General features: G+C 40.4%; 2 pseudogenes; one reads left to right on the plus strand and one right to left on the minus strand.

The window, feature by feature from the left end:
- The first annotated feature begins 8,668 nt into the window (after positions 1-8,668).
- LOC121464849 lies at positions 8,669-9,699 on the plus strand (annotated as a pseudogene).
- A 2,758-nt stretch (positions 9,700-12,457) lies between these two features.
- On the minus strand, positions 12,458-14,616 carry LOC121464848 (annotated as a pseudogene).
- Positions 14,617-14,865: the final 249 nt, after the last annotated feature.

The raw sequence follows: 14,865 nt of genomic DNA on the forward strand, positions 1-14,865 counted from the left end.
ATACCAAGCTGTTTTGATTACTGTAGCTCTGTAATAGAGTTTGAAGTCAGAGTTTGTAGTCACAAAGAACTACAACCCAAGGAAGTTGGGTACATCAACAAAAACATAGACTTGTGTGGGGCTAGATTTGTGACTAGGTATTGGTTAAATCTGGTTTTGTCATGGAATATCTTGTTTTGTCCTTTTATGGTGATTGAAAGTTTTGCTGGCTATAGTGTCTAGGCTGGCATCCCTGGTCTCTTAATGCCTGCATAATACTTGACAAGGGCCTTTTTATTGTTTCCATTGAGATGTCAGGTGTAATTCTAATAGTTCTGCATTTACATATTACTTTGACTTTTTCCTTTGTAGTTTTTAATATTTTTTATTTATTCTGTAGTGTTTTGTTTATTATGTGGCAAGGGGACATTTTTCTTTTTTGATCCAGTCTATTTTGTGTTCTATAAGCTTCTTGTATCTTCATAGGCATATCTTTCTTTAGGTAGGGGAATTTTCTTCTATGATTTTGTTAAAAATATTTTCTCTGCTTTTGAGTTTAACTTCTCTTTTTACCCCTATTATTCTTGATTTGGTCTTATATAGTGTCTTATCTTTCCTGGATATTTAGTGCTAAGCTTTTATTAGATTTAATACTTTCTTTGATTGATGAGGCTATTTCCTCTATTTTATCTTCAGAGCTTGAAATTCTCTATTCCATCTTATGTATTCTGCTGTTTATGCTTGAATTTGTGGATCTTGCTCATTTTCTCATACTTTCTGTTTCTATAATTCCCTTGGCTTGTGTTTTCTTTATTGTCTCTATTTCATTTTTTTTATGTCTTGAGTAGTTTCTTTCATATCTTTCATTGCTTTCTCTATGTTTTCTTTAAGGGATTTATTGATGTCTTCCAATTTTTATTTGTCTTTTTCTTCATTTCTTTGAGGGAATTTCTCATTTCCTCTTTAAGAGCCTCAAACATTCTCCTGAAGTTATATTTTAGGTTAATTTTTTCTGGTTCATCCATATTTGGTTGTTGAAGTCTTGTGGTTGTAGAGTCTTTCAGTTTTATTGGTGTTGTGTTGCTCTTTGTGGTGTTGCATGTGTTCTTACCTTGCCTACTTATCTTTTCTTGTAATTGGTGTAGTAGGGGCTCTCAGTGACTCTGTTTGGCAATCTTCCAGTTTCCAGTGGATCCAATGCTCAGATGGTTTCTCCTCTTGTGAAGGCAGTGCCACATATTCAGTTTCCCCATTACTAGAGATTGCTCAGCACTCCTAGAATTTGCTCTGCTACCATCACTTTCACTTTCTTATGCTTTCTCTGGCCTAATTTGCCAGCTCAGAACTGTTTCTGAAAATCTCCCTGGTCTGGATCTGCTCCTGTGGAGGTCCCTGGCTTGGGCTTGGTCCCACAGAGTTTCTGACTCAGTCTGACTCCCTCAAGGGTTCCAGACTCATGACTAGGCCTTCAGAGGTCTTTGGTTCCTGTCCACTCTTTTGGATGTCCCAGACTCATGCCTAGACCCTCAGAGGTCGTAGCTCAGGCCTATATCCTGGAGGTACCAGAATCATGCCTGGACTCATAGGGGTCCTGGCTCAGGTCTAATCCCTTGAAAGTCTCAGACTAACACCTGGGACCCACAGGTCTCTGGTTTCTGCCTATAGCCTCATAGGACCTAGGCTCATGCCTGAACCTGCAGAAATCTCTGGCTCTGGCCCACTCCCTTAGTGGTTGCTCCCTTGTACCTTCTCCTGTGGAGTTTTCTGCCTCAGGTTTGTTGTGGCCTAGGTCACAGGCTCAGTCCTGTTTCTGTAAACACTGTCTGGATCCATTCCCATTCTGTGGAGTTCACCTTCTCAGGTCAGCTCCAGCCTAGGTCACTGACTCAGTCCTGCTTCCAAGGAGTTCACCACCTCAGGCCTATTCTGATCAAGGTTGCAATCCCAATCCTGCTTATGCAAATGTCCCTGTAATGTATTCCCTCCTGGTGCTGTGAAGTTAACTGTCCTAGGCCCACTCTAGCCTAGGTCACTGGCTCAGTCCTCCTATAGAGTTCACTGCCTCTGGCCTGCTTCAGCCTAGGTTGCTTGATTCTGTCCTACTCCTGTGGAGTTCGCTCTCCCTGGCCCACTCCAGCCCGAGTTGCTGGCTCAGCCCTGTACCTGTATAGTTTGCTACCTCAGACCTGCTCTGGCCTAGGTTGCTGGCTTAGTCCTGCTCTTATGGAGTTCACTACCTCAGGCCCACTCTTGCCCAGGCTGCTGGCTCAGTCCTGTGGAGTTTGCTGCCTCAGGCCTGCTCTGGCCTAGGTCACTGGCTCAGTCCTGATTCTATGGAGTTTGCCGCCTTCTTTATTGGTATTTCAACACAGGGTTTATCAGTGAATCTTTGGTGTCTGTCCTAGAATTCACTTTTGTCAAATTTGCTCTCTGGATTTTCTCAGCTGTGTTGGTTTGGCCCCTCCAAATTTTTTGCTGTTTCTTCTTGACAACTATTTTTTAGCTATCATTGACAGTTTCCTGCAGACTAAAACTTTCATGTCCTCACTTGGATCATAAAGTTCCAAAGTCCCCATCCTTTCAATCTTTATAACATGCCTGACTAGGAGGACTAAGAGTGTTCTAAAGAGACATATTTCTCACTATGGCTAACAAATAGTAAAATTGTGGACCCATGAAAATCAAATTTGCATAGAAATCTCATTCAGGGAAATGACTGAGTCCTCAGGGTAAGAATTTCTTGACCGAAGAAACCTTTATTTTTTTATTTGACCACATTGCAGGGGAAACAGGAGGAGAGAATGGTAGAGAGTTTTGTATATGGGAAACATCATTATAAAGTTTCATTAAATTGCCTAGTATTGCTTATATTTTATTTTACTTCTAAACCTGTTAGGGCCCCAAAGGTAGACTAGTTACCTTATATTTTCATCACTGTTCCAAATTTGTCCAACTAGATAAAAATCGTGTCTTTAATTGTCATTAATAGTTTGCTTTTGTCTTTTCTGTTTTTATCTTTCAAAAATTTCCTACTAGAAATTTTTATTCATTTTACATATCAACCACAGTTCCTGCTCCCTCCTCTCAGCCTGCTTCCACTCAACTTTTCTCCAGCTCACTTCATATCCTTTTCTCCTAAAGGGTGAGGCCTCCCATGGGGAGTCAAAAAAGACTGGTGCATTAAGTTGAGGAAGGAAAAAGTCTCTTCCCCTATATCAAGGCTGAGCAAGGAATCCCATCATAGGCAATGATTTCTAAGAAGCCAGTTGATGCACCTGGGATACATCCTGGTCCCACTATCAGGGACACTTCAAACACACCAAGGTACACATCTGTTGTCCACATGCAGAGTTTTGTTCCATTCAATCTTCCCAACTGTTGGTCTAGAATCCATGAGATCCAATTAGCTTAGGTCAGCTTTCTCCATGAATGTCCACTTCATGATCTTAATATGCCCCTTGTTTATATAATCTTTCCTCCCTCTCTTTTACTGGACTCCCAGAACTCAGTCTGGTGCTTGACTGTGAATCTCTGCATTTGCTTCTATCAGTTACAGGACAAAGGGTATATGATGATAGTTAGAGTAGCCACCAATCTGAGTATAGGGAAAGACCAGATATGGCACCCTCTCCACCATTGCTAAGATACTTAGCAAGGGTCATCCTTGTGAATTGTTGGGAATTTCTGTAGCCCCAGATTTCTCCACAAACTCATAATGGCTCCTTTAAAGGTAACCCTTTCATTGCTTTCTGACTCCATTCCTCCCCTAACTTGACCATATTTTTCCATCATGTTCTCATCCCTCATTCTTTCCTCACTACCATGCCTATGTACAATTTACTCAGGAGCTCTCATTTAATTCCTCTTCCAAGGACAATTTATGCATCACTCTCAAGATCCTCCTTATTTTTTAGCTTCTCTGGATCTATAGTTATAGTCTGGTTATGCTTTGCTTTATATTTAGTACCTATACTTATGAGTGATTATATACTGTGTTTTTTTTCTGGATATGGGTTACCTCACTCAGGATGACTATTTTCTAGTTCCATTCAGTTTCCTGCAAATTTCATGATGCCGTTTGTTTTGTTTACACCCAAGTATTATTCCATATGTAAATGTACCACATTTTCCTTATACATTGTTTGGTTGAGGAACATTTAGGTTGGTTTCAGCTTCTGGATATTATGAATAATGCTCCCATAAACAAAGTTGAGCAAGTATCCTTGTGGTATGACTGAGCATTCATTAGGTATATACCCAAACCGGTAATGCTGGGTCTTGAGAGTAGATTCATTCCCAATTTTCTGGTATACTGCTATACTGATTTCCAAAGTGCCTGTATAAGTTTGTACTTTCATCAACAATGGAGAACTGTCCTCCTTCCTTCACATCATTTCCAAGAAAAGTTGTCCTCGGTCTTTTCCCCATTTCAACAGGTGTAAGATTGTGTCTCAGAGTCCTTTGATTTAAATTTCCCTGATGAATAAGGATGTAGAGCAATTCTTTAAATGTCTTTTGGTCAATTGAGATTCTTCCACTGTGAATCCTCTGTTTTAATCTGTACCCTAATTTTTAAGTTATATATATATATATAACATATATATATATTTCTTAAATATATATATATTTAAGAAATAGTGTGACTTTGAATTTCTGACTTTCCCAAAACTCACTCTGTAACCTAGACTGTCCTAGAACATCAGATAGATCTACCCACATTATCTCCAGATTGTCTGCATTACTAATGGGCCCATCACAACTATATGACATAGTCTTTTAATTGTCTTAATAAGGAAGAGTGGCTGAATCTGGTTGCTTAGGTTTACCAGGACTTAGTCTCTATTTCTTACTGCTTAACAAGAAAGCATGTATCAAATGCAATCCTTCTGCCATAAAAATCTCCTGTCTTCAACTATGAATAATATAGTTTTTATTTATATATGAGTCTGTTATAACTCATCATGAGCCTAAGGCACAGTTCTGACTTTATTCTATAAATGGTAAAAACCCTCACTCCTAAAGATAATTGCCTTTTGAATAGAGTTACGGGTAATGCTGTTTTTACTCCATCAGAGGAGGAGCTGTAATCAGGCATGGTGACACAGTCCTGAAGTCATGGTACTTATAAAGTAGAGACAGAAATTTCAGGATTTTTAAGTTATCCAAGGTGAGAATGTAAATTGAAAATGGAGGGAGATCCAGGTTCCAAGGAAGACTGTTTGATTCATGTCAGTGTCCAGAGTGCTCCCTGCAACTCTCATTGGCAAAATCAAACTTTTTCTCAAGTTAGAATAGCTTACCAAGTCTGTTCATTTAATAACAGCTTTCAGAGTGGTGACAGGTGAAATATATATCATGCAGGAAACAAATCCACATCATTTTTCTGTATTATCTTTCACTAGTTTGGAATGTGGAATTACAGAATTTCTTCCTCATTTTATTAAAAAAGAATATTCTTGATACTCTTTTGGAAAACTAATGTTTGAATAATAATCAAATAATACAAATAGATATGCAATATGATGGAGCATTGCTGCACCAATTATATAATGCATTAAATGATCAAACTGATATATAAAAATATTAAATTTTTAAATAAATTCTTCAAAGCAAAAATGAAAGTCTTATGATCTAAGGTGGGTTAATTGATTATAAAAATTTGAAGAGATTGACTTATTTTTCAAAAACAAGCTTTTGGTTTCATGCATTTCAGATATCAATCATCAATATTTTTAAATTATACTTTTATTATTGAAAGTTTCATACAAGTGTATTTTAATTATATTTAGCACCTCCCCGAAGCCTTCCCAGATCTGACATGGCCTTCTCTTCCCTCTCAGTATCTTATCCTTTATAAAAATCCTCACAGGTTTAATTTGTTGTTCCTTTTTGTTGTTATTATAATTTTTATTCATTTTACATACCAACCACAGTTTCCCCTCCTTTCCTCCCTTCCACCATCCTATCCCCTACCCCATCCCACATCTACTTCTCAGAAAGAGTAAGGCCTTTTGGGGGGGATCAACAAAGCCTGGCCCATCAAGTTGAGGCAGGACCAAGTTGCTCCCGCCTGCATGAAGGTTGAGCAAGGCACCCCACCATGGAATATTGGCTCCAAAAAGTCAGCCCATGTACCAGGGATGTCTTATCTCACACCCCTGCATAGCATCAAGCTGGAGTCTGGATAATGTATTACACATGAAAAGTAAAGAAAAGGTCCCCAAGTGGAAAAGGAAGAGAGTAACTGTCCATCAATACAGTGACTCTCTGTCAAGAGCCCCAAGGAATCAATGAAATCTCATCTAACTTACTAGGAAATAGCAAAAAGGCAGATTATAAACTTAATGTATAATAGTGTTATGTGTATTTAATAGCAATGAGTAATTGAAATTAAACATTTGTCTTAGCACAAAAATGGAAATACTTAATCTCCTACAAAGTGGATAAAGGATTTGTAGAGGTAATCTATAAACCTGATTGATGACAATGAGGACTACTGAGAACTCAAGAACAATGGCAATGGGCTTCTGATCCTACTGCACGTACTGGCTTTGTGGGAGCCTAGGCAGTTTGGATGCTCAACTTACTAGACCTGGATGGAGGTGGGGGTTCCTTGGCCTTCCCACAGGGCAGGGAACCCTGATTGCTCTTCGGGCTGATGGGGGCGGACCTAACTGGGGAAGGGGGAGGGAAATGGGAGGTGGTGGCGGGGAAGAGACAGAAATCTTTAATAAATAAATAAATTAAACAAAGTTGGCAAAAAAAACCCTGATTGATGAGATCAAATAATATCTAAATAAATGAGGAACACTCCATGTGTGTTGAGTAGGAAGAAGAGGAAAAAAAGGAAGAGATTCTATACTTGTCTAGTATTTTACATATTTGTCAAACTAAAATTTCATGTCATTATTTAAATAAAAACAAAGCAAATTATTCAGCTTCTTATCCTCAATTTTACTGTTCCGTTCAGCATGGTTCATTGGCAGAAAGTTCACAAACAAGCAAAATTAAAGAAATTTTCTGCAATTTTGTAGTATACAATAATAACACATTTGGATCTTATGTCTGTAGCAATTTCCTACAGGAAGCTTCATATTTAATGTTTCTTATACACATAACAATGAGAAGAATGTTAGAAAGACCCTTTGAAGGTGATTGCCTCTGCATGATTCTGTGTTCTTTTGTCCTTAATTTTCTTTTTTTAACAATAGTACAGGAAAGATGCATGATCTCCCAAAAAACCCATTTCCTACTGAGTGGTCTTCCTTAATACTCCCTGTGCATCTCTCTATCCTTCCTCCCAATTCATCCTAACTCTATACATTTTTTTTTCCTATCAAATGGTTACTTGCTCTGTGTCTGGTCCTGGAGTTATTTTTATTTAATCCTGTTTACAATATTCAAGCAGAATGCTCTTATATAAAAGGTATGTGATAGGTCTGAAGGTGTGAAAGGTCCTTCTGTCTGTGTGTTGCTTTTCTTGGTTAATGAATAAAGAAACTGCCTTGGCCTGTTCAAAGGGCAATACTTAGGTAGGCAGGGAAGATGGAACTGAATGCTGGGAGAAGGAAGGCAGAGAGAGAGATGCTATGGAGCTGCCGCCAGAATCAGACATGCTGAATCTTTGCCAGTAAGCCATTGCCATGAAGCGATATACAGATTAATAAAAATGGGTTAAATTAAGATGTAAGAGTTAGCCAATAAGAAGCTAGAGCTAGTCAAACAGTGATTTAATTAATACAGTTCCTATGTGATTATTTCAGAGTTAAGTGTCCAGGAACAAAGAACAGTCTGAAACACAGTATAGCTAGAGTCAGGTTTCTCCAGGAAATAACTAAATCTAAGTGTTCACAGTAAAATCAAATACCTGCAATATTATAATTTCAGAGGGTTTAGTCCATTATCATAATGGCAGGAAGAAGCCGGGCGGTGGTGGCACATGCCTTTAATCCCAGCACTTGGGAGGCAGAGGCAGGCGGATCTCTGTGAGTTCGAGATCAGCCTGGTCTACAAGAGCTAGTTCCAGGACAGTTTCCAAAACCACAGAGAAACCCTGTCTCGAAAAACCAAAAAATAAAATAAAATAAAAAAAAACATAATGGCAGGAAGAATGGCAGTGTGCATGCAGACTTGGGCTAGAGAAAAAGGACATAGTTCTACATCCAGATCAGCAGGAAACACAGACTGTGATATATTTCCTCCAACAAGGCCACAAATTCTTTAACAAGGCCACACTGCTTAACAGTGCTACTACCTATTCAACTATAGAGAGCATTTTGATTAAAACCACCACAGTATTCAAACGCCTATAAGTATCTACTCAACCATGTTCAGTAAATAACCTCAATAAACTCATTGGATCCCCTGGGTGGACTTTGGTGAAGCTGTAGTTTGCAATGTTATTGGTACTCACAGGGATGGGATAGACAATTGCTTTGTCCCCCTCGCTGGGGAGAAAATTCTCACAACATATCATGAATCATAAAACATTTGTTAATATCCCCATATGTCTTATTAATACAATATGAACCAGTACATAAAAGAACATGCTAGAAGAATCTAAATAAGGAAATTTCCTTAGTAAAAAGGATGTAAATGCATGAAAATAGTAATGACAGTTCTGCTCCTCCCTGTTCTAGAGACAGCCGCTTCTTTTCGTGCAGTGCCAGCCTCGTTCCAGAGACACACGATGGTGAAGGTCAGAGTGAACGGATTTGTCCGTATTGGACGCCTGATTACCAGGGCTGCCTTCACTTCTGGCAAAGTGGACATTGTTGCCATCAATAACCCTTTCATTGACCTCAACTACATGGTCTACACGTTCCAGTATGACTCCACCCATGGCAAGTTCAAAGGCACAGTTAAGGCTGAGAATGGGAAGCTTGTCATCAACAGGAAGGCCATCACCATCTTCCAGGAGCGAGATCCCGCCAACATCAAATGGGGGGATGCCGGCGCCGAGTATGTTGTGGAGTCTACGGGTGTCTTCACCACCATGGAGAAGGCTGGGGCCCACTTGAAGGGTGGGGCCAAGAGGGTCATCATCTCCGCCCCTTCTGCCGATGCCCCCATGTTTGTGATGGGTGTGAACCATGACAAGTATGAGAATTCCCTCAAAATTGTCAGCAACGCTTCCTGCACCACCAACTGCTTAGCCCCCTTGGCCAAGGTCATCCATGACAACTTTGGCATCGTGGAAGGACTCATGACAACAGTCCATGCCATCACGGCCACCCAGAAGACTGTGGATGGCCCCTCTGGGAAGCTGTGGCGAGATGGCCGTGGCGCTGCCCTGAACATCATCCCTGCGTCCACTAGCGCTGCCAAGACTGTGGGCAAAGTCATCCCAGAGCTGAACGGGAAGCTCACGGGCATGGCCTTCCGCGTTCCTACCCCCAATGTGTCCATCGTGGATCTGACATGCCGCCTGGGGAAGTTGCCAAGTATGATGACATCAAGAAGGTGGTAAAGCAGGCATCAGGGGGCCCACTAAAGGGCATCCTGGGCTACACTGAGGACCAGGTCGTCTCCTGTGACTTTAACAGTGACTCCCACTCTTCCACCTTCGATGCTGGGGCTGGCATTGCCCTCAATGACAACTGTGTAAAGCTCATTTCCTGTTACGATAATGAATTCGGCGACAGCAACAGAGTGGTGGACCTCATGGCCTACATGGCCTCCAAGGAGTAAGAAGCCCGCCCTGGACCACCCATCCCAGCAAGGACACAGCAAGAGAGAAGTTCTAGGCTGCTGAGCAGTCCCTGTCCTAACTAACCCTTGACACTGAGCATCTCCCTCAGTTTCCATCCCAGACCCCCAGAATAGCAGGAGGGGGCTTAGGGAGCCCTACTCTCTTGAATACCATCAATAAAGTTCATTGCACCCCTCAAAAAAAAAGAAAATAGTAATGACAGCATTGTGTCAGAATAACAGTACCTGATAGATTTTTCCAAGTTAAAAAGAACTGAGTAAGTTATTTATAATACACAAAAAATGAGATTTAAAGATGATATATTGTACTAAAATTGGTAAGATCATGTATCAACTGTTTCAACAACTTGATAAAATTGTTGAGGTATAACTGGCTATTTAAATATTGCACAGTAGTTAAAAGTGCCAAACTGGTGTACAGCTGATCTCCTAAGTGTCTAATAATCATTTTTGAGGCTATCCTAAAGTGTTTAGTGGAATTAAAAGGGAGAGTATTTCTGCCATTTCTTTATAGGGCCAATGAAATCCATAGGGGCTGAGGTTATTGATCACTTGTTTTGTCTTTGCAGACCACCATGATACCACTCAATGAATTTGAAACATCCACTCAATAAAAAGGAGGGCCATTGTGGGAAAGGTTTATTCAGGGATGTAGGAGTGAGAGTGCAACTCAGTGAATACTGAATACTCAATTCACTCCTGTTTAATTCTCATGTGCTTTCGTACTACTATAAATAAAGGGGGGAGAATCCAAAGACTGTTTTAACATGACACAAAGGATAACAAGAAGAGTTACTTGTTTCAATCCTTGTGACATCAAGCCATTATTTCCTGATAAAACATTTGATGTTTTGGGAAGGATATGCAGCAAATACACCCTTGACCAAATATTCTGTAGAAACCACTCTCTATGTCAAACCTCTTATTTTAAAATAAAGGACCAGGAATAGACTTGAACTTTGTGACCTTTGTTCATGGTGGAGCGGATCCTCTGCAATGGATCGTCTTAATGTCCAAAACACCAGGTAACTACACACTAGGTCAATATTTCTTGTTTGTAGTCACACTTGTTTTCAAGAACTTTGAAAGAGTAAAAATAACCTCAGTCTCTCTGACTTTTAGTCAAAGCAAAACAGGCTCACATTTGTGCACCTTCACAGTTTTCTTCCCAGCTCTGTATAGCAGACAGAGGAATAAATGTTCAAAGCAATTCCCAATTACATAATGCAAAAAAAAAGCCAGAGCTATAAAAAACACTGCTCTAAACAGAAAAAAAATCAAAAGTGCCTAAGAAAATGAAAAGAAATTCTTTTTTTAAAAAAATATTTATTTATTTATTATATATACAATATTCTGTCTGTGTGTATGTCTGCAGGCCAGAAGAGGGCACCAGACCTCTTTACAGATGGTTGTGAGCCACCATGTGGTTGCCAGGAATTGAACTCAGGACCTTTGGAAGAGCAGGCAATGCTCTTAACCACTGAGCCATCTCTGCAGCCCCCTCCTCCCACATTTTTGATGGAATGTATCAACATGATCTAGCCTTGTGTAGGCAACCATAGCTGCTGGGAGTTCATGAGTACAATGGCTGTGTCGGCTCCAGAAGATAGTGTTTCACAGCACTGCTCTCATTCCCTGGCTCTTAACTTATTCCGATCCCTCTTAATGAGATGTTCCATAGGCCTTGGAAGGGATGATACAGATGTCCCATTAAGCACTGAGCACTCCACCATCACTCATTCTCAGCATTTTGACCAGTTATGAGTCTCTGTGTTAACTGTCTCCACTGCAATCAGAAGCTTCTCTGACCAAGACTAATAGCAGCACTAGTTTTTGTGAAGAGACATAAATATTTAGATGACAGTTTGATATCATGTCCACTTAGCAGAACAACAATAGTACATTCTCCCATAGAGCCTATGACCACCCTACCCAGCAGATTTTGAACAGATTTATAGTATCAGGCATTAATTCCCCCTATAAAATGGAACTTCAATCCAATCAGGCAATGGTTGATTGCCTATAACCCATAACAACATTATTACATTAGTGGTCACACAGGATGCATTTTCTGTCTGATAGCATTTGTTTTATCTACTCTATGGAAAGTTTATTAGACAAGGGGGTTGGAAAGGATGTTTAGTTTACACTTCTCATCTGTATGTTACTGGTTAGATGTCTAAGGCGAAATTCATGTATGTAGCTCTTATGTTTCTGTCATTTGCTAACTTGTCATTACTGTGTGTCTCCAGGTTCAGCAAGGAGAAGAAGGGCAGCATCAATCCTTATGTATACCTGCCCTTTGGGAATGGACCCAGGAACTGCATTGGCATGAGGTTTGCTCTCATGAACATGAAACTTGCTCTCACTAAAGTCCTGCAGAACTTCTCCTTCCAGCCTTGTAAGGAAACACAGGTGAGGGAGAAAACTATCTCAAAAAATAATGCTGTACAGGAGACATCTTTTCAATTGAAGCTTCTTGTAGAAAACTGAATATTTTTTTTTTGAGATTTACTAATTTGTTTTATGGCCAAATGACTTATTTGTACACAGGGGTATTTGGTTCCATGTCAATATATAGTACAACTGTAGCATTCTGATGAATTAGTGCAGGTCAGTATGAAAAGATTATATACATTCTGTTTGAAGTTCCAGTCAAGTTAATTGCCTGCTCTTCCAAAGGTCCTGAGTTCAATTCCCAGCAACCACATGGTGGTTCACAACCATCTGAAAAGAAATTTTTTTCCCAAGTGAACTTTCATTTAATCAAATCTACAAAGCATTTACTGGGATGACATATCTGACAAAGCCACAGACTTCTATCAAGCAGCAGTATAGTATAAAAAGTAAAGGAACTCAAAAGCCTTCTCTCATCCTTATCAGCAGCCAGGTTTCTGGGGAAGGACCTACATCCATAATTCCTTTCCACAAACCAGGATGCTACCTCTAAAGAACCAATGGAAGAAACAGTGTGCCTGTGTCACTCACCAAAGACCTCTACTGAGGAAACTGTGGATTAATGCATTCCTTTTTTGGTTTTTAAGGAAACTGAAATAGAAATATATTAAAGATAGCCTCAAATATCCATCAATATTCTAACTTACATTTTAGACCCAAGTAGGAATCTACAGGTCTTTATAAAGAACTCTCTTCACAGCACAGCTGTAGTTCACGCTAAAACACAAAATGTTCCCTTTGTGCTATAGCCTTACAAATAAACATATGTATATATATATATGAAAGTTCAGATTCTGCATCAAGCATTATTCATTTCTTGCCTTTTGATATAAACATTAATACAGCCAAATTTGTAAAGGGTTCACTTAACAGTTTAGTGGATGAAACGAGAAGGGATTATGTGTTTTCAGCAAAGGAGTTTTGTCAGCTTTAGCAGTATCCTTGGCACTCCGAAGCTCAGCTGAAGTCCTGACCTGTGAGGATGAGTGGAGCCACAAGAGTCCAGAGGTAAAGGAGGAGGCACACCATGCTGGAGCCCATTTTGACCCACACAGCTAGCCAATTGCTGGATACTTTCTGGAACTTGGCATCAGGACTGTACCAGCTGGTTATGGTCATCATGATGTACAAAGAAGCACAGCAGAGCATCAAGTGAAGGAGTAGTTATCCTGCACCCCCTCCTTCTCATTGTCCACAGCCCGACGAGGCTGTCCATCTTCTTCATCATTGGCTCCACTGGTGGTGTCACCAAGGATAACACTGTCACTCCCAGAGAGGGTCAGCTTGTTAACTTGGCTATTGCTTGAAGTACGGATGCTAGAATATATAAGGCAGACAACAAAGATAAACAGCCCCCCAAAATCATCCAAACTCTTAGTGTCCACTCCGTGACGGTGGAGTATAAGCAGGAGCAAGAGTAGTTGAATTTGCTGGAGACACAGTGGGTGAAGTTAAGTGTGTAATGATGCTCATAAGAGAGGGGTTGCAGGAACGGTCAGGTTCGTTGGTCATGGCCGACCACGTGAGGTAAAGGGTGTACAGAGTGATAATGGAGGACTGCAGGAGGCCAGAACGAGGCTGATGTTCCTGAATTTTGGGGAGAATGGATACAACAGAAACAGCAACACAAAAAATCAGGTTAAGGCTGATGAAGACCTTATTTTCTGTGCAGCCATCTGGTTTGGTGTAGAAGATGTAGAACAACACAGCAAATATGATGGAAAGGATATAAAACAAGCTTGTACAAAACAGAAAAGCAGCATACCAGAGCCTTGGGTTTCCTTCTTCCATTCGATTTACCCACGATTCATTCCAAGAGTGAGCCATGTCTACCAAGAGCACCAGTTGGATGATGATGAAGAAAGTGGCCCCTAACATGCCAGCACTAAACCAGACTGAAGTAAAATGGCCCCCAGGGATATAGAAAGATCCAATCATGATACCAATAATGGCAGCAATTTTGAAGAACCAAAACCCATTGTGTATTGCAGCTCTGGGATCTTTACTTGTTTTTACTTTTAACATGAGCAAAAAGAAGGCAAAGAAAAAGATGGCCACAGCAAAGTTGATCCGATATACAGCTTTAAAACCGACCAGCACATCACAATCTTTCTATGCCTTTAGTATATCAGGCGTCTTGATTTGAAATCCTTCTTCACAGAATCCAGGAATCTTTTTTTAGCTGAGTTTGTATCCCTTCTGTCATCATGATACAAGACACAACAGTGCCAAGGAAGAGAATGGAGGCATAGATGAGTCAAGTTACAGTGGAATTCTTGCTGATGGGACAGCAACTGCACAGCAGACATGATGCTCCACTACAGAGGCATGGAACCCAGCTGGCCAGGGAGAAGACGCCTAGCACGGCCCCCATGGTGACGCTGGGGCCGAGACCACCGCTCCGAGCGGCTTCCCTGCGCCGTGCCCAACTGCCGGCTCAGGCGTCGCCTCAGAAACGCGACGAGTTCTCAAGCCTGAAAAGAAATTCTTAATGACTAGGAAACACTGGATAATAGAAGCACATAAGAGATTACAACAATGATGCATTTAAAGAACCAAATGTAAACCATGAAACTAACTATCAGTCTTTTTAAAAGATAAATGTAATATATCCTACCTTTGGAAAAGAGAAGGCTACTCCCTGATAAAGTAATGGCATTAATAAAATGTCGTTTGATGTAAACCAAGGCAGAATTTTTCTTTGTCTAGATGGGCCAG

Source organism: Microtus oregoni, unplaced genomic scaffold, assembly GCF_018167655.1.
Source record: "Microtus oregoni isolate MIOR12 unplaced genomic scaffold, Mior012 000029F_ref0000214, whole genome shotgun sequence".
Lineage (NCBI taxonomy): Eukaryota > Metazoa > Chordata > Mammalia > Rodentia > Cricetidae > Microtus > Microtus oregoni.